Source organism: Cryptomeria japonica, chromosome 1, assembly GCF_030272615.1.
Source record: "Cryptomeria japonica chromosome 1, Sugi_1.0, whole genome shotgun sequence".
NCBI classification, from domain to species: domain Eukaryota; kingdom Viridiplantae; phylum Streptophyta; class Pinopsida; order Cupressales; family Cupressaceae; genus Cryptomeria; species Cryptomeria japonica.
The window spans coordinates 356,331,470-356,348,930 of NC_081405.1; the positions used below are offsets into that span (position 1 = coordinate 356,331,470).

At 39.6% G+C, this 17,461-nt stretch overlaps 1 protein-coding gene across 4 annotated transcripts in view; it reads right to left on the reverse strand.

Moving 5' to 3' along the window:
- The window catches only part of LOC131069132 (tRNA nucleotidyltransferase cca2), a 168,237-nt gene that overhangs the window by 13,536 nt on the left and 137,240 nt on the right, over window positions 1–17,461 (reverse strand). The window lies entirely within an intron of this gene.

Here is a 17,461-nt window from a genome sequence, read left to right on the forward strand (position 1 = left end):
AGTGTTTTGATAGTATATATTTATAAACTTCAATCCATATATTGTAGAAAGGAAAAAAATAAAGTATCTCTATACCCTAACAACTAAAAAACTAAAAACCATACACGCATCCAAATAAATTAAGATTCTAGATGACCTGAATACGAAAGTCGTCAAGTGTTAGGATTATGTACTTATAGTATATACTATAAACAGTATTGCTTGAAGATGAATTCATTGGCTCTTTTTTTTGTTAATTATTACAAGAAAATATTGATTTCTTCAGCATACCCATATCCCTACTTAATTGATTGATTGTTAACTAATCACACTGAGGACTCATGCTTCATTAAGAGGCCTGATTTTTAATGAACAAAGGGCCTCCTTCAAAGAGTCTTAACTTAAGAGGAGAATACAGCCATAAAGTACCCTACATCATTATTAGGAATCAGGATATACCATGCCTAGGGGATCTGAATTTTCCTGGATAAAAAACATGAGATTGTTGTGTCTTGGAAACGTGCCCATGAATCTGCTGATTACAGCATTAGCTTTTAAGAGTCAGGCATTTTTTTCCATATCATTTACGAGACTTGATTCTTGGAAAAGTGCCCATGAATCTGCCGATTAGAGCACTCACTTTTAAGAATCAGGCCTTGTTTTCTATATCTTCCAAGGAGAAAGAGACTGAAAGCAGATTATCCATTCCGAGAAAGCAAAAATTTTCCTTGTTGGCTGGAATTTTAAGTGTTGGACTCTTTTCTTCACAACAACTGGAATAGCTCTTCATTTTGGACCTAAAAGGGATCATGTGAGAAAGATTTTTGAATTTGGCTGATTGGGGGGTTTTGAGGAGGCCATGGCATCCTTAAACAAGGAGAGGAGGGGAACTTCAGTCCCAAAGCTCTGATCTACTAGTAAAGTGAGGGAATCTTCATGCCCACAAATCTACTGATTAGAGCATTCACTTTTAAGAGTCGGGCCTTATTTTCTATATCTTCCAAGGAGAAAGAAACTGAAAGCAGATTACCCATTCTGAGAAAGCATCAATTTTCCTTGTTGGCTGGAATTTTAAGTGTTGGACTCTTTTCTGCACAACAGATTGAATGAAGTGGAATAGCTCTTTAATTTGGACTTAAAAGGGATCGTGTGAGAACTTTTTGAATTTAGCTGATTGAAGGGTTTTGAGGAGGCCATGGCATCCTTTAACAAAGAGAGGAGGGGACTTCAGTCCCAAAGCTCTGATCTACTAGTAAAGTGGGGGAATCTTGTTATAGAACAAAAGAGGTTGTCAACATTAGAAAGCATTTTTTACTTTTCTTTCTATACACAATACCACTTGATTTTCTGTTAAATAGTGCCAGATTCATTGATCATAAGGAAACACAAGATTCTTGCTTATAACTCAATTATGGATTGCTATATATAAACATATATAAATGCATGTGACTATCAGAAGTGTCGAATGAAGGGTTCAGTAAGCTTTAGGCATTAGAAAACATTTTTTTATATTCTTTCTATACACAATATTGATTATTTTTCTGCTAAAAATGTCAGACTCATTGGTTACAAGGAAAAACAAGATTCTTGATTATTACTCGATTATGGACTGCTATACATATGCATGTATAAATGCATGTGACTATCAGAAGTTATACTTGGGTCATAATGACACAATGTCTGGCACGAAGTTTAATAATTGATTCACAAGTTATATGTCCACTTGTGAAGAAACCAAAAAATAATTATCTGATAAGAAGATTCAGCTGTGATCCCTAAAGCCTCTCTTTTGCAGCAGTATTATAGACAAACAAATAATGATATTTCCTCATTTCTTGCTTTATTATAAAAGCAATATGATTTCAGTTTTTCATTGTTACAGAATATTATGCTTATAGAATAAATAAACACTATTACCTTAAGGTTGTAACTTCTTTCAGTAAAATTTTCATGGCCACCACAGTAAAAGTTTAAATCCTATCAGGCCAGTTCACTTGAACTTTGGATGCTATCAAAGTTTAAGAATCTAACTTAATTGATGTAGGGAAATAAAATTGCAGAATTTGGGGCATTAATTAATATAATTTCCTTCTCTTCTTAAGGACTACATTTCTTAACTGTGATGATAGATGACTTAGTGGTCAGATAGATAATTTCCAAAGTAAAGCTATATCAACTTTGATATTACAATCCAAATCTGATGACAGTTGAAATACGTAATGGGTTAAGCTGGGGCAGTGTTGAAGGGTTTTGTGGGATGTAGTAAAACACGTTGCGGACTGATTAATGGTGAGCCATTATTAGGAAAACAAATGATCCGTTAATGTTTGAATTCCTTCAAGAAACGTAATGATACTGTAAATAAATTGTCATACATTTATTTGGATGATGAATCCAAAACAGCCCTGTAATAGTTTTCGACAAACTGATAGGAAGTAAATGGTGAGCTAATTAGAGTACAGGCTGAACTAATACATTATTTAAACCTATATTAGTTTGGTGGTTGTGAAGTTTGTAACAACACCCATGTAGAATAGAATTAGGTGCAAGAATAGTGGGATTGTTTCCCAGAAATATGATGATAAAATTTCTATAAATTATTAAATACATCTAAATATTGAATAAAAATATCCTTGTATTAAACATTTTTAGGACCAAGCTCGTCATATGTAACAAGCTGTCTTCTGTATGAATACCCTTTGCTTTGTTTAGTAACATATCCTAGTACACACTTATTTGAATGCAAGTATCAAAGTAGGTGAGAGCCATAGTATCAAAGCCTATGCAAGATGGAAGGAAAATTTGTGTTTTGACAGCAAAGGGGCAGCTGCAACTATTTGGTTCCCCTGATTGGTGATCGTTTTCCTTATTAAAATTGTTTGTAATTATGATAATCAGCCATTAGATTTTTGTTAAACAATTTAGAGTGTTTGAATTGCTAATAGCTATTTGTCTATAAGTTTGTTTCAATAAAGAGCAGCACTTTCAGTAAAATTTAGCATATACAATGTGATAAAGGGCATTAGATGTCTATAGGAGAACATGATATAGGGCATTAGATGTTTCAAGGATTGTTTAAAAAACTGTAAAAAAATTTAGGTCTTCATGACGAAAATATAAGTAATAATGAAAGAAAGAAATTGACTAATGCCAATGACATGAACAAAAAAATAATAATTTGAATCATTATGTGTATACTCTCTTTATTGTTTTTGATTAAGTAAAAACAGGTTTTAAGGGACCCGAAACCTGATTACATTTGAAAGATATCCAAAAAGGAAACAAAACAAGACAGCTGCAAAAGACCAGCAAAAAAACCAGCAGCGGAGAAAGGGACAGCAAGAGGCCAGCAAGAAATTGGCCCCAAGCCCAGCATTACAAGTTAATTAAAAACTCTTCATAGTTTCCTCAGCATTCTGTACCAAGAGCATCATCGCCTTGGTCGCTTCCCTTAGGTCGTTGTTTTCCTGTCCCAGCTGGCTCTCTTTCATTTTGGTGTCCTTCCCAATAGTGGTCTGCCTAGTTCTGCGTCTAGGGTTCTGGTGGGTGGGGCTGGAGGTTGGAGCATCTTCTATAATTACCAGGTTCTTATCCTGATTTTTCTTTTCCAAATGATCCACCAAAGCGTTCATATTCTGGGAAGAAACTTTAAGGACGTGGAGGCTGTGGTTCATGAGGCTTTTCAAAGCCTTCTCATTACGGGCGATCCGAGTGTTGATGTTGTCTTTGTCCTCCTCCACCTACTCTTTCAGAGTTCTAATAACATCCTCCAAATGTTTCAGGTCCCCTTTGATCAGATCTTTCTCCAACCAGTCCTCCATCTCCATTTCCTCCTCAGCTTCACTGTTTTCCGTATCCTCATTCTGTTTCCCAGAGTCAGAATTCTTAATCAGCTTATTAATCTTATCTTCCAGCTCCCTTTGCTTACCTTGCATACTGGTGATGTTTTCAACAACCCATTTCTGGAAATTAAAGGATTCCAGAGTGCAGTTACGGGTGTTGTCCAAGATGGTGTTCGCAAAGTCCTTGCCCTATTCAATCTCCTCAGAGTTAGGGTTGTCATACTCCTTAGGATTCAGAGCAGCATTCTCACTTTCCGAGCCCTTAGGGTTAGAGTGAGGGTTTTCAGAATTACCCCCTTCCTCCCCTTCACCATAGTTCTCATCCTTATTTTGCTCCATTTCAGTATTAGTGTCCTTATCCTTTTCCTCTTCTTCATCACAATGCACCTCCTTTTCCTCATGCTCTGTTTCAGCTTTCCTTTTTTTGTGGTTAGGGATGTTGGGCTGATCCCCATTCGAGTCAGAGTCTTTGTAGCTCTCAGAGATATGAGCGCTAATGATCAATGGGTCATCCTTGGTTGCCCTAGCCTTATTCTTTAGATGTTCATATATTAGCAGTATGAGCCCCTGGTGGGCTAAAGGGTAAGAGTTAGGCTTTTTAGCATGGTCTGCAAGGCTCTCATTTAGAGAGGACGCTAAATAGAAGGGCAGGGATATTTTAGCCCCATGATGAAAATGGTTCAGAATAGCGAAATGATAGTTATAAATTTTTGTAAATATGCCATCCACAGTCAAATACTCCATTAAAACCCTCAGAACTTTTTGCCAGAAAGGCTTTACCTGCTGGGGGGTGTAGTAGGAGATGTTGTCCTTCTTCACAAGCTTGCCCTTCTCATCCTCCGACTTCAGGAAGTTTTTGAAAGCTTCAGCTGCATACTTCCGATCCCTGTAGAATTTAGTCCCCTTCGTCTAGAGACCCGTGACCTTTGCAACCATGTTTTAATCGATTTGCCAAATCTCCCCGAACAGGGTGACTCTGTTGTTACTCCAGCTTTTAGCAAAACCATAAGACACAGAATTTCTGCTTCCATAAAGCTTTTCCATATAGTCAGTGAAGCCGTATATGTGGAGCCTTCTCCAGACCTTTCGTTCACTCTTCCAATTTTCACATCCTGGAAGCTCGTTCCTATTTAGGTTACCACCCATTCTGAGCTCCAAGTAAAGATACCCACTGCTGCAGTTCACAATCCGCAGATAAGACTTTGAAAACTTGTTATTTCTGAAATTCCCGTGTAAAGACTCTTTCGTTGTTTTGAAATTGCTGCTTATGGCCACACAAACCTAGCGATTATTACTATAATCTTTTGCACACATATGATCTTGGAAATGATGCCAAAAAACACTCATAATCTGATAGTTTATCCGCCCCCAAAATCTATCTTTGGAAATCGTTCCCCAGAAAGTAATCATGAGATTAACTTGACCCATTGATGCGATCAAAGTATAATTGCTCTTTAAGCTCCCTTTTAATGTGAGTTTCTCCAATGTATTTGACATCCTTCTCCAAATTGACCCCTTCATTGGCAAGGATATCCGCAACCTTATTGCCTTCTCTAAAGGTATGAGTTATACTAATGCTAACATAGTTATTTAAAAGATATTTAGCACTTTTAATTAAATTGGTAATATTCCAGGAAACAGAACTTGTACCTTTGAGGGCTTGTATGATGTTTAAAGAGTCCCCTTCGAGCCAAATTTTTTTGAATTTGAATTCCTGAGCTAGCTAGAGGCTCTTGAGCATTGCCAGAGCTTCAGCCACATGGTTATTTTGGACCCCAAAAGGAGAAGCAAAAGCAGCAATGCAAATTCCTTGAGCATTTCTAATAACTCCTCCACCAACAACCTTTCCAGGGTTCCCATTAGCCGCCCCATCAAAATTAACCTTTATCCAGTCATATTCAAGAAAACGCCAGACAGTGTTATCTCTCATGTTCTTATTTTCCAATTTGTAGACCTTATGCATTAGGTTCCATTCAGTGAGGATGTCTCTTTCCATATCATTCATATCAGTAACAGACCATTGTTGATTATTCTTGTGAGGAATATTGATGTTCTCCTTTATAGCCCTGCAGATTTTTTCAAAGACCACCTGAGTACTACACTTAGCTTCCCTAAATATCCTATTATTTCTTTCTTTCCAAATGACCCAGCAAATCATGGGGAGGGTGATGGGATGGGGTTTGGGATAGACTAGCCTAGTCTATGCTCTTGGATCCTTTCCTTGGATCACCAGGTGTTCTAACCACACCCTAGGGTCTCTAGGACTCCCCCTGCTAGTGGAATCCCCTGACCTTGCCCAATCCACCCACCAACAAGTTGAAAAGCTACTCCTAAGGTCTCACCTACTCATGAGATTCAAGAAACCCTTACTTAGGCCAATAAGGGCTAGGCTTGTTCCACACCTTCCAAGGTCTTAGCAAGGATAGGTGTTGACGTGTATTTTGTACACCATCATACACAGAATAAAATACCTAAGGGTATCTTATCCTCTCTTGAATAAAGCCTCTAACTGCTGAAGATTCGCATGAAGGATCAGTTAGGATGACTCCAAGGTTCCTTTTGGTAGGGTCTCTACATGTGGATAAGCTCTTCGTGGTATGATGTGATTTGCTGGAATCACAAGGGGACTTACATTGAACTTCCGATCTGCTTTGCTGGACACAGGCTCTGACTAACTTAGATTAAAAAAATGGAAAAAGGATAAGGGCGAAGAGAGGATCTAATCCTAATACTAAGAATGTAGGAGCAATGATTGATTTTTGATGAAACTCTAACTAGATCTTGTTTTGACATCAATGGAACATCTACACAAGGCTAGTGCGATCTTCTAAGGGGAGCTTTATGATGTTCAAATTATCACCGCAGGCATAGACACCATCCAAGTTGATGCATATCAATGAAGAGGCGACAAATTGAAATTGAGCTTAAGTTGAATGATTCCAGTTGACTACGCAAGGCAAGTCTGCAATCAACAAACTGCTAGTAGTATGGATGTACGAATTCCACCATCAATCAATCACATTTCCTCCATTCATCTAATTATTTACCATCTAGGATTGAAGACTCAACAAGAAACCATGCAAATTGCAAGAAAAACGACATATTTCACCATTACTTCAATGAAAATGGAGTTTGTTTACAATCAATGGCAACAATTTCTTGCCTTGTCCTCCTATTCTACTCTAATTGCTATTCTATCAACTATATTCTAACTCTTCCAACTATTTACAACTCTCTCTAATCCTATAAAAAAATTCCTTTTTACAAAATGAAATGCCTGGGCTTATATAGTGCCCACAATACAATTTGATGGCTTAGATCAATTCAAGATCAATGGCCAAGATTTTACAATGAAAACCCTAATTAGGGTTTGTTACAACCATTACATAACATTTAATGCTTGACCAATGATAAAATTGTATTGCTTGGACACATGTCCCTTCTAGAAAAATCGACCAATGGATAGCCGGGGTAGGTACATCGAAGTTTGTGCCACCTTCCATGAGTTAAGTACATTGAATCTGGACATGCTGAGGTGGACTTCACTGACTGGAGGAGTGATGACTGGGATGCCACCTCATCTGACACTTGAAGCTTGCTAGATATTCAATTTGATGTCGTTGAGAGGCTATCTTTAATTAACTCTTGTTCTAACTCCTTTTGTCCTTGATGTGCAGGATGATGTACCTCGCCTTGGAACGCTGGATTGGAAGAGGTCGCCCTCGTCTTGGCTTGATCGTCCTGGCGAAGACCGTCCTTGATCCGGCTTGATTTTCCTTGAAGAGACCTCCATTTGACGCCTACACAACATTTCAAAATTAGTAACATGATTTAGCAATACATAACATAAATTAGAGAGCAAATTTTAGGAAACTTAATGATAAGTCCTTTATTAATCATTTCCTAAAAACGATTGAGCTAAGGCAAAACAAAATTTCAAAATTAAGGCAATGACAATCAAAATTCGAAATTAAAACAAGAGATCCATATCGTCATACCTCTTTGAGAGCTTAACTCTAGAATGCAAAATAAAGGAATTCGCCTAGGCAAAATTTGAAATTCGATAGTCTTGATGTGATCTTCAAAAGAACGTTCCTCTTATCAACTTCGCCATCTTTGATATGTCCTTGACGTGATATCCAATGCCTTGGACAAGTTCGCACTTCCTTGGATACAACTTCGCACTTCTCCCTTTGTCTTCCTTAAATCGCACTTAAGATGATAAAAATGATAATGTGAAAATAAAAATCTTTCACCTCCCTTATATAAGCGCCTCTCATCATTCACCCTAAGGCCGACTTTTGTGAAATAAAGCAATTTTAAACGATTTTTAATTAAATAATAAAGGCCGACCTCCCTACCTAAGCGCTCCTCTTGATTTTTATTAATTAATAAATAATTAATTAAATGCCTTTATCATTTAAATTGACAAATTCGATTTTTACAAGGCAAAATAATTAATTAACATTAAGCGCAATATTTAAATGCTATTTTTAATAAAATATCGATTTTGTTAGCATTTAAATAAATTAAAAAATGTGTTTTAAGCGCCAAAATGAAAAAGTGAGAAGATACGTACCTCATCGCCCTGGTCCCTGACTGGGGGACAGGAGCGATCCATCAATTTGATCATAATTCTTGCATTTTTTACGTCCAAGGTCCTCATTTCTACGTTGAATTTGCCATTTTTCTTGGGATCTTCGAACTTGATTGACTTATCCTTGCGATTGAATGTCCTTTTGTGGTAATATCGCCCTGGTCCCTTGAAGAGGGACAGGAGCGATCCTTATGTCCTAGCTCAAATTGGCAAGTTTTTTGATCTTCGTTTTTCGTTCATTGCCTTCCAAAGGACGTCCCTGACCTAGGCTATCTTTGCATTGTCTTGATTTTGTCGGAACATGAGTGTTTTAGTAAAAATCGCCTTGGTCCTTGTCCAAAGGACAGGAGCGATATGAGCTTCTTAGCATGTTTGACAATGTTTGGACGTTCGAAACTTTGGCATGTGATCTTCAAAAAACGCCTTGGACCTTGTATAACCTTTTGAAGTCTTGACTTGGTATGAACTTGAAGCAAAACGAAGAGTCCAAAGCAAATCGCCCTGGTCCCTTGGAGAGGGACAGGAGCGATATGGTCTCCATGTTCAATTGGATGATCATTTTACGTTCAAAATCTTTGTGTATCGTCTTCAAAAGACGCCTTAGACCTTTTACCATCTTGCAAAACCTTGGCTTGACGTAAATTTTGAGAGACTTGGCCAATATAATCAATATCGCTCTGGTCCCTTCCTGAGGGACAGGAGCGAACTTCAAGTTTTTAAGCTTGTCCTTGCGTTCTTCAACTTGCCATTACCTTCAATGCGTGAAATGACGTCCCTTGATTCCTCTTGGTGGCTTGATACTTGTTAAACTTTCAAAATCTTGGTCTTTATGGAAATTTCGCTCTGGTCCCTTCCTGAGGGACAGGAGCGAATTAGGATATTTTAGAGCAAATCCCTCAATGTGGCGATCCTTGTAACTTTGTGCTTGATGGAGATGCTTCGAAACGTCCTTGGTACCTTGTTCTTCGCCTTGGAGTGTCCTGATCTTGGAGGGACGGCAATATAATCATCATATCGCCCTGGTCCCTTGGAGAGGGACAGGAGCGATCCTCCTTTTGTGGCCTTCATTTTACTTTGTCACCTTCCAAATTTATATTCAATGGATTTGTCATGCTCCACTCCATTCATCCATGCCTTGACGTCATTTGTAACTTTGCAAGAAAAGTAATTATATCAAAAATCGCTCTGGTCCCTTCCTGAGGGACAGGAGCGAACTAGACATTTAGGACCTTTGTGGACGTCCAAAAAATCTTCATTTTGTATTCAATGCGTCCATCTCATGTTCTTCCTTGCTTTTGAACGTACACTTGTCTTGACATTTGCCTGGATTCTGTCTAATGAAGGAAATCGCTCTGGTCCCTGGGAGAGGGACGAGAGCTACAAGGTACCTCGCCCTGGTCCCTTGGAGAGGGACAGGAGCGAATTTGACCCTCTAGGCAAAACTTCATCATCTCATTGTTTTTGATCAAGTCTGGATGCTCTATCATGCTCATTTCGTCCTTCACCATGCCTTTGATGTCTCGATTCGTCCAAACAAGGTCAGGAATGGCGTAACTAAGCATTTTCGCTCTGGTCCCTTGGTGAGGGACAGGAGCGCTTTTCGCTCTGGACCCTTGGAGAGGGACAGGAGCGCTTTTCGCTCTGGACCCTTGGAGAAGGACACGAGCGAAATTTGACTTTTCGCACTCTCGATCAGGACAATTTTAATGGAATATAACATTTAAGTATAAGAACTTATACTTTAAGTTATATTCCATATATACTTTCAGGATGTTTGAGAGTGGTTTCAGACCTCCAGGAGTTATATTGCAAAATCTAGTTTTTGGAGGTTTTTTCAGTTTCCAGACTTAGTCAAATTTCAGGATCAGGGCCTCACTCAAGCCGGACTTGCCACCCTATTGATTTCCCCGACAGGGCTTCAAGTTATATTCATTTGATAAAATGTACCTCTTTGGACCTTTTCACATCGTCAAGACGTTAAAATCTTGCAAGGACAAAGCAAAATTGGATTTGTAGCTCCGGTCCTTCACTGAGGGACAGGAGCGATTTTTCCCCTGGAGGCATTTCTGTGCTCATGAAAATCTTCAATTTATATTCAATGGAAAGATCTCGCCTTTCTCCATCACTTCCAATTCGTAATTCGTCTGGACTCTGCAGGAGTAGTGAGATATTTGAAAATGAGCTCCCGTCCTTCACTGAGGGACAGGAGCGATTTAGCTCCTACAGGCCAAAATAACATGATTTTACACATTTTATCACTTCACAAGGCGAAAACAAATCATTTGAAATGCCTAGGATCAAAATTCAAAAAAGTCAAAATTTGGTCAAAAATATTCAATTGGACAAAAATTCACATTTCATCTTCAACACTTAGACAAATTTAAGCTCTGCATCAACATTCCAATTGAAAATTAGACCATTCTGGCGAATTCATTTCATTCAAAATTTGCATTCTAGAAAAGGAAACTCAAAAGCTCTCAAAAAACGACTGGATTTTGGCTTGAAAAGGCAAAATTTAAAACCCTAAGGCTTGGCCCTAAATCCAGACAACTAACAAACTAACAAAACCCTAGAAAAAGCAAAGCGAAAATGAACAAAACGAGCAAAAAACATGGGTCCCCATTTGCAATGGGGCGATGTGTGAAAACGTCACAACAATAGGTCAGGTCTCTAACAAGGTTTTTCCACCCATCCATGTGCCCCCAAGAGGTTTCGAGCTTTCAACCCCTTACCGATTTCAGTGCTTTGTGTTTTTGCCTACAAAATAGGGCTACAAGGATTTTGACCAATTAGGCCTCCTACTCGGTCCTTTAGGGCTCCCTCTCACAAACAATGCACTTGCTTGTGAAACTTCCTAAAAGACCTGCTATTCATTTGGCAAGGACTCAAGGATTTTCCAGGTTTTAGGCCTCCAAGTGTCCGTACACTGCCCTAAGTGGATTTTAAGGTTTTAAAGGGTTTTTAGGCCTACCAGGGACACAGTGCAGGTTTGCTGCTCTTGCCACCTTGTTTGGATTGGTGGAAGCTCCTCCTTCACACCAATGATGCTTCACTCACCCCTCTACAACTCCTCCAAAGGGTGCCTTCTTCTCTGTCCTTCCTTGCTCTCCAAGACCTCTGCAACTTGACCCTTCCAGCCGGGCACTGTCTAGTCTCGCCTAGGAGTGGGTCCTTATATGGCCTCCTTGCATTTTCAAGGGCCCTGCTTGCATTGAACTATGGTACAGGGTCTGTACTCTCATTCCCCATGGTTTCATGGTGATTCCACAATGGGGAATGGAGTTATGAGACCATTTATTCAAACCAATCCAAAACTGGACAGAGAGAATGCAAATTACAAACTACTTACAAACACACTTCACTTACAAACCAAAACCTGATCTATTTGCTCAAAATGAAAGTGAACACACCATACAAGACACTCCACACAGTTTTGCACGAAAATCAATCCATTAATGATCTTTCTTTACTCCATTTGTGTCGACTAGCAACAAAAATTGCAGTCACAGTCAATTAGTTTGCTTGTGCCGTACAACATCTGACAACCAACCCATTAACTTAGGGTTTCCAAATACTTATACTACCCTCTGCTCGGTCTGTGTGCCCATATTAGGGTTGTCCATGCCAAACTAAGAATTTTGGCCACTAGGTGAAAAAGTTGCTTGACAACTTTTAAAAGTTGTCATGCAACTTTTGCAACTTTTGAGCAACTTTCCCAATGTTGCTTTTCTTGACTCCTAGACCCACATTGGGCCAACCTAAGGACACTACCATGCTATGAAGGACCCCTAAACACCTCAAAGGCACACATACCCTCTATTTTCAAGAAAATCTCAATCTTGACTTATGACCCTAAGACCTCAACTAGGACCCTAACTAGGACCCATGAGCACATAGCTCTTATTCTACATACAATGGGCTTCATTGAGAAGCAAAAGCACAAACAAAAACAAATGGTGGGAGCCCTTTGAAGGGTGCTCCTGCACCATACTTCCCCTCTGCAACAAACTAAGAAATTAGGGGAGTGAGAAGAGCCGAATCAATGCCAAGCTTCTTGAACTTGCTCTCCTCAACCCAAGTAGCTTCAGATACAGGTTGGCCTGCCCATTTCACTAAGTGCTCCATGTAGACCTGGTGTCTAGTAGACTTCTTCACCCTTGACTCCAAAATCTCCTCTGCTATAGGCTGCTTCACTTGAGGTAAGGCATTCACATCCAAGTCTTGTAGTACCTTGGCTTGGTTCTCAGTTTGCCCTTCTATCTCACCCTTGTACATGATCAGGTCAGCAACATTGAAGACTGGTGAAATGGCTAAGTCTGAAGGAAGTTCAATCTTATAGGCGTTCTCACCATATTTTGCCAGAATTCTACAAGGTCCTACCCTCTTCATTTGCAGTTTGGTAGGTGTTGATGTGTTTTTTATGCACATAACAATACAGAATAAATTACCAAAGTAATTTACCCTCTCTTGAACAAAATCACCTCAGATGCTAAGAATGAGATCAACTAAAATGATTCCAAGGTTTCTACATGTCAGGTCTTGACGAGTGGGTAAGTTCAGTGGTTGATGTGAATTGTTGTGTTTCACTTTGGGGACTTACGCAAATGTTTGGATTATCATGAATGATGTGGAATAGGTGTGCTGACAACTTAAGATTTATCAATAGGGCTCTGGATTTACTTATTAAAAAAGGGGGAAAAAGAATAGGGTTCGGGAAATCTATTCTAATCCTAAGAATGTAGGGAATGATGAATGGATTTAGTGAATCAAACCAGGCAAGGTCTCACAATCAGGTATTGACACAAGCTTAGTGCAATCATCTAAGGTATACTTAATGATTTTCAAACTATTACCATCAAACGAAGACACCATCCAAGTTGATGCTTGTCAACGGACGCATAATAGTTGAAGTTATGCTTACTCAAACTCCAGTTGACCACACAAGGCGCACTTACCAGCGGAAAGAGGCTAGTGGTATGGATTAAGGATTCCACACAAATATACTCAACAAATCTTTCATTCAATCTAACATACATGAAAATAAATTCTAATCTAAATTCTAACCTAACTTGGAGGAATTGAGAACCATGAATGCAAATACAACACTTGAAGAGCAAAATCACCAACAATTGAACAATGATTAGGATTCAAATAGCTGTAGCATATACCAGCAATTCTACAAAAACTCTCTCTTACAAATGAGAGACAAAGGGGCATATATAGAGTCTCTTACAAAAATGGATGGCCCAGATTGATCTAAGATCAACGGCCGAGATCATGCCAACAAAACCCTAGAATTGCCCTAATTAGGGTTACATCAAAAATGGTGCCACCAACATATGGCCCAATAGAAAGATACCTAGTCATCATATAGGGAATCTTCTAGAAGATTCCTCCCTGCATCTCTCTCTCTCTTAGCATACTCCAAGAATCTAGCCAAAACTGAATCTAACTCCTCCATGGAAATGCTAGGCAAGGTATCCTGCTGTAAATCAATCACATCCAATGAATCCGAGCAAGCATTCAAAGTGTTCTTCCATTCAGGCATGAGCTTCTGCGAATTATGAACATGAATCAACAAAGAGACCAAGTCATCTATCTGACTCTTCTGCAAAGAGTCTAACTGGCAAAAATACATAAATTTTATCTTGTCTCTTAATTCGGCTAAGTGTAAACCACTAGCATCACTAACATCAACACCCAATAATTCCTCAATCGAGGCAAGGATCTTCATCTGAATGTCCTGAATTAATCCTTCCATCTCCATACAACTCGATTGGGCGTTCTCATAAGCTGATTTCTTCAAAGCTAGTGCACAATACCAGCCATGGAAATTATATATGTCTCCACTGTGCACAATGTTCTCGCTGACCAAAATGGAATTAGGAACCTTCTTCAATGCCAGGAGGCGTGGAATAGTCTTCTCTTGGATAGGCCGGAATTCTTCCCAAACTCCCTCCAAATACTGGATCCTGAATACAAGCGTTGTTGTCTTATCATATGCTTGGACAAACTGAGTAAGGAAATCATCTGCCTGCTTTCTTGTGCTTTCAATCCACTTTTCCACCTCTGAGTGTGTACCTCTCGCTACCTCGCAGTGTGAATGTATTCCATGGTCAACTGCAATAGGGGAAATAAGGGTGGGATCTCCACGCCTTGTCCCTGCAATATACTCTCTGAGTCTAATATTTTCTTCTTTGTACCTTTCATTCTCCGCAATCGCTGTGTCTAACTTTGCATTGATTTCTTGGAGGTTGTCACCAATCTCCTGAAATTCCTGCCCTGCAGATGGATGACCAAGGGCAACTGAAGTGATCTGGAAATCCATGGGAGTAGCAGTGTCCACTGTCACGCCGACTCTAAGAAGAGCAATTTGCGCAATCCGCATTCCCGTCTCATCTCTAGCTATGTGCGACAAAATCTCCGCTCTCTTGGGCTCCTTCTTCTTAGCACTCCTAGCTAGGTAGTCATCAATATCCTCAATAGGCTGTACTTCTATCATTTGTTTACTTTTTTCCATACTCTTCCTCAACCATTCAGGAATAGCGGTCATCTCCATACCATCATCAAGACATATTTCTCGATCAAGGTCCTTCAGTGCCGAGATATCTTCATCATTATCATCAGGATTATTCCTGGTCCAATCATATACATCATTTCCCAAACTAACTCCCAAAAGGACAGTAGGGGATTCCAGCTGGTCATCATTCTCATCAGGAGGTGCAGATGTTGCTGTGGCATGAAATTCTTGAGTATTCTCTAGTAGTATCACTGTGTTGGAACACTGCTGAGTCTCCTTATTCTGTTCTGTTACTTCAATCACTTCGATTGATGAGGCACTGGGAGGGGGTGAAGGAATGATAAGTGGAGGAATGATAGTCTTCTGTTTCTTCTTCACATCCTCAATCTTCTTCCCTCTAGCCTTGATTTCTCCAGGCATGTTCTTCCTTCTCTTGGGAGCTTGACTCTCTTCGTCTGCATGAATCCTGACATCACTGACAGTCCTCTGATCATCCTCGAAAGTAGACTCTTCCGTCTTCATCCTTTCATAAGTGAAGGGAACACCCATGTCAACTAATCTGTTCATCTCCATATCCACACATGTGTGGGAGAAATTCAAGACTTCTCTCATCAATACATTCAGGTCAATCTCTTCTGACTCTGAACAATTTGGCAATAGGATTGCCTTCTTCATTTCATTCTCATAATGTGGGTGTGTATGATCTCTATCATCTAATACCTGATCAGGGATGACAAAAAGTCCACACTTCCTCATGAAATCCACTGACATTCTGGACCACATTCTTCTCTTCACTGCTTGTTCATCCATTAAGTTAGCCCAATAATCCTCTATGTCAACCTTATGAGTGAACTTCTCTCCTCTGATCCTTCTGACCTTCTTGTTTGGATCGAATCTCTCTCTTTTCTTGTAGGTAGCAAATCTGTAGAATGCAATCTCCTCACCTACAGTGCTGGCAGCTATGGCGGATTGGCAGACCTCTGACGTCTTCCCAACTGAAATAGGGAATGTCATTCCTATCCTGTGCTTCTCTCTCTGGATAACATCGAACTCTAGAAGTTGTCTTACCACTTCCAACAATATCATTCTGTCAGTAGGATACCTAGGAAGTCTATGGGGTTCAGATTGAAACCCATGAATCCTGAGGTATGTGAAAGTGGGAAACTATATATACCACGATCCATATTTTTCTATTAACTCTGTTGCCTCCTTGGACAATCTTCTGTGGATTCCACCCTGCAGCATCTGTGTGATGTACATAGTGAATGCATCATTCACTCTCTTGTAGTCTTCAATTCTGTGCATACTCAACTGGGGGTAGCATTCATAACTCTTAAACTGTCCTTGCCCATTCCCGACTTCACCTTTGCATATTAATCCTCTGTATGAAACAAATCGTGCAAGCAGGTACACCAGGTAAGAAGTCATGGCGAATGACTTGGACCGCTCTACATTCCTCAACTGAAAATCCAGATTGTCGCTTATGATCTTAGACCAATTCACTAGTGTTCCTTTAAGACAATCCTGGATGAAGTAGAACATCCATCCATGAAATATTGCTCCCTGTGGCATTCCCATCACTCTGTTGAGTAGGAATATCAAATGACTATATTCCTCCTTAAAATCTACGCACATAAGTGTCTTGGGAGCCTTAGAATGATGATTCCTAGGTTCAATCATCCATTCTTTATTAATTAAACTCTTGCATACACCCATCTTCTTCGTGTATCTGTCTGCATAATCTTCCTTGGTCACATCCTTCATGTCTGTACTATGTGGAATTCCGAATACCTCAGCAATGGCATCCTCAGCAAGGTAGGCGATGACAACACCCTTCGGACTCTTGATCATTCTTGTGAGCGGATCGTAACATCGTGCACACTCCAGGATCAACTCACTGCGTTGTATGGATTGTGGAAACCCAGCGGCATGGAAAATGCCACTCTTCATAATATTCGCATATGCTGGAGAAGGAACCTGATCTCTGGATCCGAACATCCGACGCTGCATCTAGTCAAAGTCCAGGAAATGCATGTTGGTATCAGTGATCTCCCTCCATCTGGATGAAATCTTGAACTCTGGATAAAATCCAGTCTCCAACGTCTTCAGCAGCTCTTTCCTTTCCTTGTATCCTGACTTCGACATCGCACCTGTACGAAACTGGAAGTTAGTCCTAGGATAAAAATAAATACTTGTAATAAAATTCCTGACTTTCTAGAGATTTAGCTAGTTTAGAGCATGAAGTCAGGAAAATAATCCATACACTTGGTAAATTTTAGCAATTACGTTCAATGTGTGACAACACTAAGGCATGGAAGCCTTCCATAAAAATTCATTTATACCTCCTTACGCTTAGAAAATATGCAAGCAAAGAATGCAAAGGAGTATACCGGATTGATGATGACTTAGGAAAGGTGTGAAAGGTTGTGTTTTCACACAATGAATGTCTGAAGACACCTTCCGCAGTCAACAATGGAGGTCAAAATTCTGAAGACAACCTGAAAATTCAGACTTTCAAAATAT